A 6,685-nucleotide genomic window follows, 5' to 3' on the forward strand; every position below is an offset into this window, starting at 1 on the left:
AACTCAGAAATCCTGGAGAAGCTGGAGTCTACAAAGTTGGCACACCTCCAGCCAGAACAACAACAACAGGTGAAAGAACTGCTCCACGAATATAAACACCTATTTCAAGATGTTCCAACGAGGACAAACGTCATCTATCACGACGTTGATGTTGGGGACAGTAAGCCTGTAAAACAACATCCATACAGACTGAATCCAACAAAAGCAAAATATCTCCAGGAAGAAGTCAAATACCTGCTGGACAATGACTTTATTGAACCCAGTAAAAGTAACTGGAGTTCGCCGTGCATACTTGTTCCCAAATCAGATCACAGTTATCGTATGTGCACGGACTTTAGGAAGGTCAACACTTTAACAAAGACAGACACTTTCCCAATCCCGAGGATTGATGACTGCATCGACCGAGTGGGAAAAGCCAAGTATGTGACGAAATTTGACCTACTGAAGGGATTTTGGCAAGTCCCTCTGACGGATCGTGCTCGTGAAATATCCGCCTTTGTTACACCAGACGGATTGTTTCAGTACAAGGTGATGCCATTCGGATGAAGAACTCTCCGGCAACGTTCCAACGGATGATCAACGACGTCATATCCGGGCTAGACGGATGTGCAGCTTACGTTGACGACGTCGTCCTGTATAGTGACACCTGGGAGGAACACATCAAGCTCATGCGGAAGTTCTTTGAGAGACTGAGCAAAGCAATGTTGACTGTCAACCTTGCCAAATCTGAGTTTGGTTGGGCTAGGGTAACTTACCTCGGACATACTGTAGGACAGGGTGAGGTAAAACCTGTTGATGCCAAAATCAGTGCCATTTCAAGTTTTCCCATACCAAACTGCAAACGACAACTGATGCGCTTTCTCGGTATGGCTGGTTACTACAGAAAATTCTGTCCAAATTTCTCCACAATTACTGAGCCTTTGACTAACTTACTTAAAAAGAAAGTAAAGTTTGTTTGGTCAGAGCAATGCCAACAGGCATTTGATACACTTAAAGCCATACTGCAAAGTGCCCCAGTGTTGTCTGCACCAGATTTCACTTTGCCATTCAAATTAGCTGTAGATGCTAGTGATACGGCTGCTGGTGCTGTTTTATTGCAAGAGGATAGTCATGGTGTAGATCATCCTGTTTGCTATTTTTCACGCAAATTTAACAAATCCCAGAGAAACTACTCTACAATTGAAAAAGAGTGTTTATCTTTGATATTAGCTTTACAGCATTTTGAAGTTTATGTTACTTCTTCAAATCAGCCAATAGTGGTTTATATTGATCACAACCCTCTTGTTTTTCTGCAGAAATTTAAAGGCAAAAATCAGAGATTGCTAAGATGGAGTTTAATGTTACAGGAGTTTAATCTTGACATTAGACATATCAAAGGCAGAGACAATTTAATTGCAGACTGTCTCTCTCGTATTTAGAGTTTATTGTTGTTCACTTTCAAGAAATTTTATTGTTGTTCACTTTCAAGAAATTTTCCTTTAGAGTAAAACAAAATTTGAGTACTTAAATCCTTTTCAAGATTACATTTGTAAAAGAAAGATTTTTCTTTGAAAAATTTTCTTTTTTTTGAAGAGGGGGTGTGTTATGTAGGTCATTTCCCCCACACTCATCATGACCTGAGTTCAATTAGTCTAGAACCATCCCAAGGTCACTGCCCTTGATGACCTCACAACCTTGAATTCAATTAGTCATGTTTGGAATGTTCTGGAAAGTTGATTAGTTGTGTAAGGGAGATAATTTTAGAACAGTAATTAGCATGTCAATAAAAGTTCTAGATTGTTCTTATATGCCTTTATAAAAGGGACGTGCACAGCTTCCAGTCAGACTTTTGGGATCGTGTCTCTTGTGTGTTACTAAACTCCAGCAGTAGTCATTCTCAAGACTTTTCAAGACCTTAACTGTCAACGCTGGATTTATACTGTGGACTTTGTGCAGCTTCAAGCCTGCAAGCCGAAGGACTGTTCATTCATCCGACTGACTGTTACAACTCTGAGACTGGAGCTTTGCCGTCCCAGATGAGATAAGTAGTCTGTACACTTTTAAAGCTTGTACTCTATCCCCGACTTAGCAATTAGTTTTATTTTTGTAATAAATTTGTTTAAACGTTATTTGCTGAGTTCACCCTTTTGTTCGTTTTCTCTGCACGTAACATACACTTTAGAATTATGTTGAAAACACGGCGCTATAATAACTAAATCTTCACATCAGATCTTTCACATTTCTTAGCTTGAGGAGATTCTTCTTGTTCGCTGTAGGCTGATGTGGACTGAGAAAATATATGTATGAAAACATAAAACAAAATGGAAGTTTGAGTACAATCATCGTCTATTTTGTTTAGTAGACTTGCGGCCGCGAGAAGAACTTCAGCCTATAACATGGTCATGCTGTTACACAATGTTGATCTACAATATACGGTGTTTTCAATCGGGTTCGATCTCACAACGTACAGCACTAAGACATCTATGGGAGAAGCCTCAGAAAAAAACCGCTCGGCCACATTCCCACTCGATATTCACACTTTTGCTGTCACGGACAATTGACTCTCGTCAACAACGGCTGTCGATAAATGATCAATGCGATGCCACTTAGTGAATTACTTTGAAAGTATTATTAAGTTAAACATTCACTGTATAACAGCGCACATCCAGAACAATGCTCCCGTACAAAATACAGCGATTGTTACTGTTTTTTTGGCTTCTGGGCAAGCTAGCCACTTGTGAAGAGAAAGTGTTTTATAGTACAAGCGAACAAAGTTACGGCAAGATTCGCAACGTGTACCCATTCATCAGTAAGGAATTGTGCGCGGTCGAATGTCTTCGACTTGGGGAAATGTGTGACTATTTCACATTCAGTGATGAAAGCTTCTGTCATCTACGGAAAGACAAAAGAAATACATCTTTGGAAACATTGCAATCACTGTCTCTTGTCAACACAGATGCTACAGGCATTTCAAAATCTTCTAAGAAGGTAAGATTACATGGTCCAGGTGCATAGCAATTCTTCAAAACATATGACTTTGATAAAGTGACATTGGTTGTCGTTGGCCTCTATCTTGGCAATGATAGCTAATGAATTCCAGATTTTCTACTACTTTATCAGTTTAACTTACGATTTCAAATTAAGTAACTGCTAAATCAGCATTTTTTTCAAGACTGAAAGGCAATGCGTTTGTGTTTATTTCTCCACTATCAACGGGATGCATAGTGTCGTTGACGTTTTCCATTGCAAATATAATACCCATGATTAGATACAGTTGAGTGTGGAGCTTAATATAGCTACTGTGTCTTGAATTTGGCAGTTGTCGTATATGGCCTGATTACCGATTAAATTGGTATTCTCTCCAGATATTCGTGGCCTCCGTCTTGACAAGCAGTGAAAACGACATATGTAATGCCTTTGTCTGGCAGGGAAAGCATGCAAAGAGTGGCAACGCTAAACTTTGATATGATGTGGTATGCTTTAACTAATATTATTTGTTTAAGTACACAAACACATACAGTTAATATTAGTCATCATAAAACAGCTTCTTTTAAAGATCATGTACTCTCCAGTCACGGAAGTTTGATCATAGTATAAAAAATATTGTGAGTGAATGATATTCATATTTCAACAAAATAAAAAATAAATAGATGCATAGGATTTCGAGGACAATCTGCCCTTCCAGTAAGTAAAAGTTACGGCAAAACGTCATTTCATCACTATCAGATCGCCTTCTATGAAACCACACCGTGTGAGAGTGATCCTTGTCAGAATAACGGTTGGTGTATCTCAACATCTGCTCATGAATTCAAGTGTGTTTGTCGAGTGGACTCAAGATTTACAGGGGAGATGTGTGATGTTCCGGGTAAGAAACTTCACTAGATAGGCACCAATATTGCTATTTTGTATGAAAGAAAGCTTTAACACACTAGTCATATTTCACGGTCAATGGGCAAAGATTATATTTCCATAGAGTGTAATAGATTGCTGAACTTCATACGTTGTAATTAGTGGATCAGAAAAATTTCATCTTTTGTAGATTTGATCACACAACTGCAATTTGAAATATCATTCTCACTTTTAATGTAATTATCACACCAGTACCAAAGCCAGTACCAAACTGGGGTCTGTGGACAGCTTGGACGGAATGCACGGTTACCTGTGGCACAGGTTACCAACAGAGAAACTGAGTTTGCGCTGACCAAATGTCTTCTCTTGGTCATGAAGGACGTTGTAAAGGACATGCTAGCGACTTCAACAAGTGTAACATTGATGACTGTCGAAGTACGTAATGTTCCCATATTATAAGTTCCTTGTCATTTAATATCTTTCAATGGTTCATGTAAACACCGTGTCGATACAATATCGGATAAGACAACTGCCATGATTTCTAATTGTCTGTAAGTGTTCATGAAAATGTGATAAACACGACGTGTTTAAATTAAGAGCATAACGTACATAAAATTACTATGAAATTACCTTTGGTTTGTATATCATCATTTCTTCTTGTTTAGTTGTGTAGTCTGTGGGAAGATACAAAATGACATATTCAAACGTACAGGAAAATGACAACGATTTCAGATGTTTCAAACGATTGGGCACCTGTGTATTTGCATCTTACTTCCCGAACTTATTAGTATTTAATTTGTGAAAGAAAAAAGGTCAAATTCCGAGGACGAGATTATCAACTAATGAGTCAGATTGTGACAATTGTGGTTAAGCTATGTACCAACGCATATGGCAGACCATGTAAAAGACATATGCTCGGGGTTCGTGTTAATTTATCTTTACAATCGTGCAATTATCTGACATCACATTTAACGTACATCACTATTATCATGATAGCCGGGTAGGTATGGCTTCACTGAAACATTTCACCAGACTACTAGTACATGATTAGTTAAATAATCACGTGAAAACAACTATACTAAACTGGTAACAGATATAATATGGTTATCTCGGTTTTGTGTTTGATGTATCATCACGTTATGTGTCAGCTACTCGGATTTCTTTCCAAGTTGCCTTTATATTTTAATGGATACTGCATTCCTTATGCTAGAGTATTGCTAGAACTGCCCCTTTATTGGACAAGATGTGAGTGCCAATGGATCTGGGTAGTGACTAACCTGCAGATATCCGTACTTTGTTTGCGTTTTTCAAACAAATTTGTGGTGAGCTGCGAGAATTAGTATGCGATATCAGAAATAACAAGTGATATTTTGCGGCACTTGACAAATGAAAAGAAACCGTTGAGTCAAGTCCAGACATCCGTAAAGAATGATGTATTGGAGAATTCATCATTTTGTGAATTTTCAATGTGACACTCTGAGTAAACAGAATTTCATCTCGATTGCCTATACATTGCAGTGTCTCAAAGCGACAGAAACCTACTTTGGCCACCAGACAGATACTTGCACTACTCTAAGCTTCTTAAATCGGTCGTTGAAGGCACAAGCACACGGTTCAGAAATTCTGCGCAGCCTCCACTTACAGGTATGTGGCAAATTATTACTAATCAGTAAAATGAAATTACTAACTGACGAAATAAATTTGTCAGACAAAAAGGGGTTTCTGTGGAAATTTTTCCCGTCATAAAATTTTCCCTAGCTGGAAAGTGTGTATCTCCGATAAGCTCCAGACATATTCTTCCCTTTTATTTGGAAACTAGCAACAGGATCCCCAAGAACACAAATCAGAAAGTCACCAAGACTGCAATCTGGTTAAACTTCGCACATTTAATTTCAGATGGAACTCGACACTAGGTTTCCTATATTTCTCCATGAATCATGCCTCAGACATCATTATTCACCGAATGTGTTTTCGAACTAGCAATGATACAAATCAATTTTTGGTAGTACCTTCAATGCTATGTTACTCTTCATACAAATCATCATATGAGTGTGACTGGTCAATAGCAAATATTGCTTGATGGGAATGAAATTTCAATGTTGAAATATCAGAATTTATCATTAAATACATTTTAACTCATGTAAATATCGTGGGCTGACGATGGGAGGTTCTGAGATGTAGGAATCGTTCACCAAATTCATTAAACGATAAAATAATTTCTCATGAGAGTCGACTAACGAATTCAAGTCCCCTCAGACTATTAAATTGAAACAATACACGCTCTAATGGATTCAAGTACCCTAAGACTGTTAAATTGAAACAACACCCGCACACATATGCTAGACTATTTACATGCCAAGTTTCATGTTAAAAGTCATTTCTTGACAGAGTGTGCAGAAGTGAAAAGCGGTGAGATAACAAGATATTCTGATGTCTCGTTACAAAAGGCTTTTTATACTGTATAAGTCCAATACTTTCTGAGAGTTCTCTTGGCTTCTATTACAGATGGCAGCTGGAGTAAATGGAGTAGTTGGAGTAAATGTGAAGGGCCTGCATTTCTTGAGTCACCAACAAAGTGGGGAGTACGGACTCGGATACGCACAGTCGCGAACAGGACGAGCTCTAATCCTGAAATCTCAGAAGATACTACTCCTTGCAGACCTTTATGCAGTAAGTATTAAGTAGATCTGAATGCATAAGTGTGAATGACAGATTCAAAATTACAGTGATCTTCAGATGTCTGAAGTCAAATGTCTGAAAATTGAGTCATGAACCATACATACATACATACATACATACATACATACATACATACATACATACATACATACCGGTACATACATACATACCGCTAAGC

Source organism: Ptychodera flava, chromosome 2, assembly GCF_041260155.1.
Source record: "Ptychodera flava strain L36383 chromosome 2, AS_Pfla_20210202, whole genome shotgun sequence".
Lineage (NCBI taxonomy): Eukaryota > Metazoa > Hemichordata > Enteropneusta > Ptychoderidae > Ptychodera > Ptychodera flava.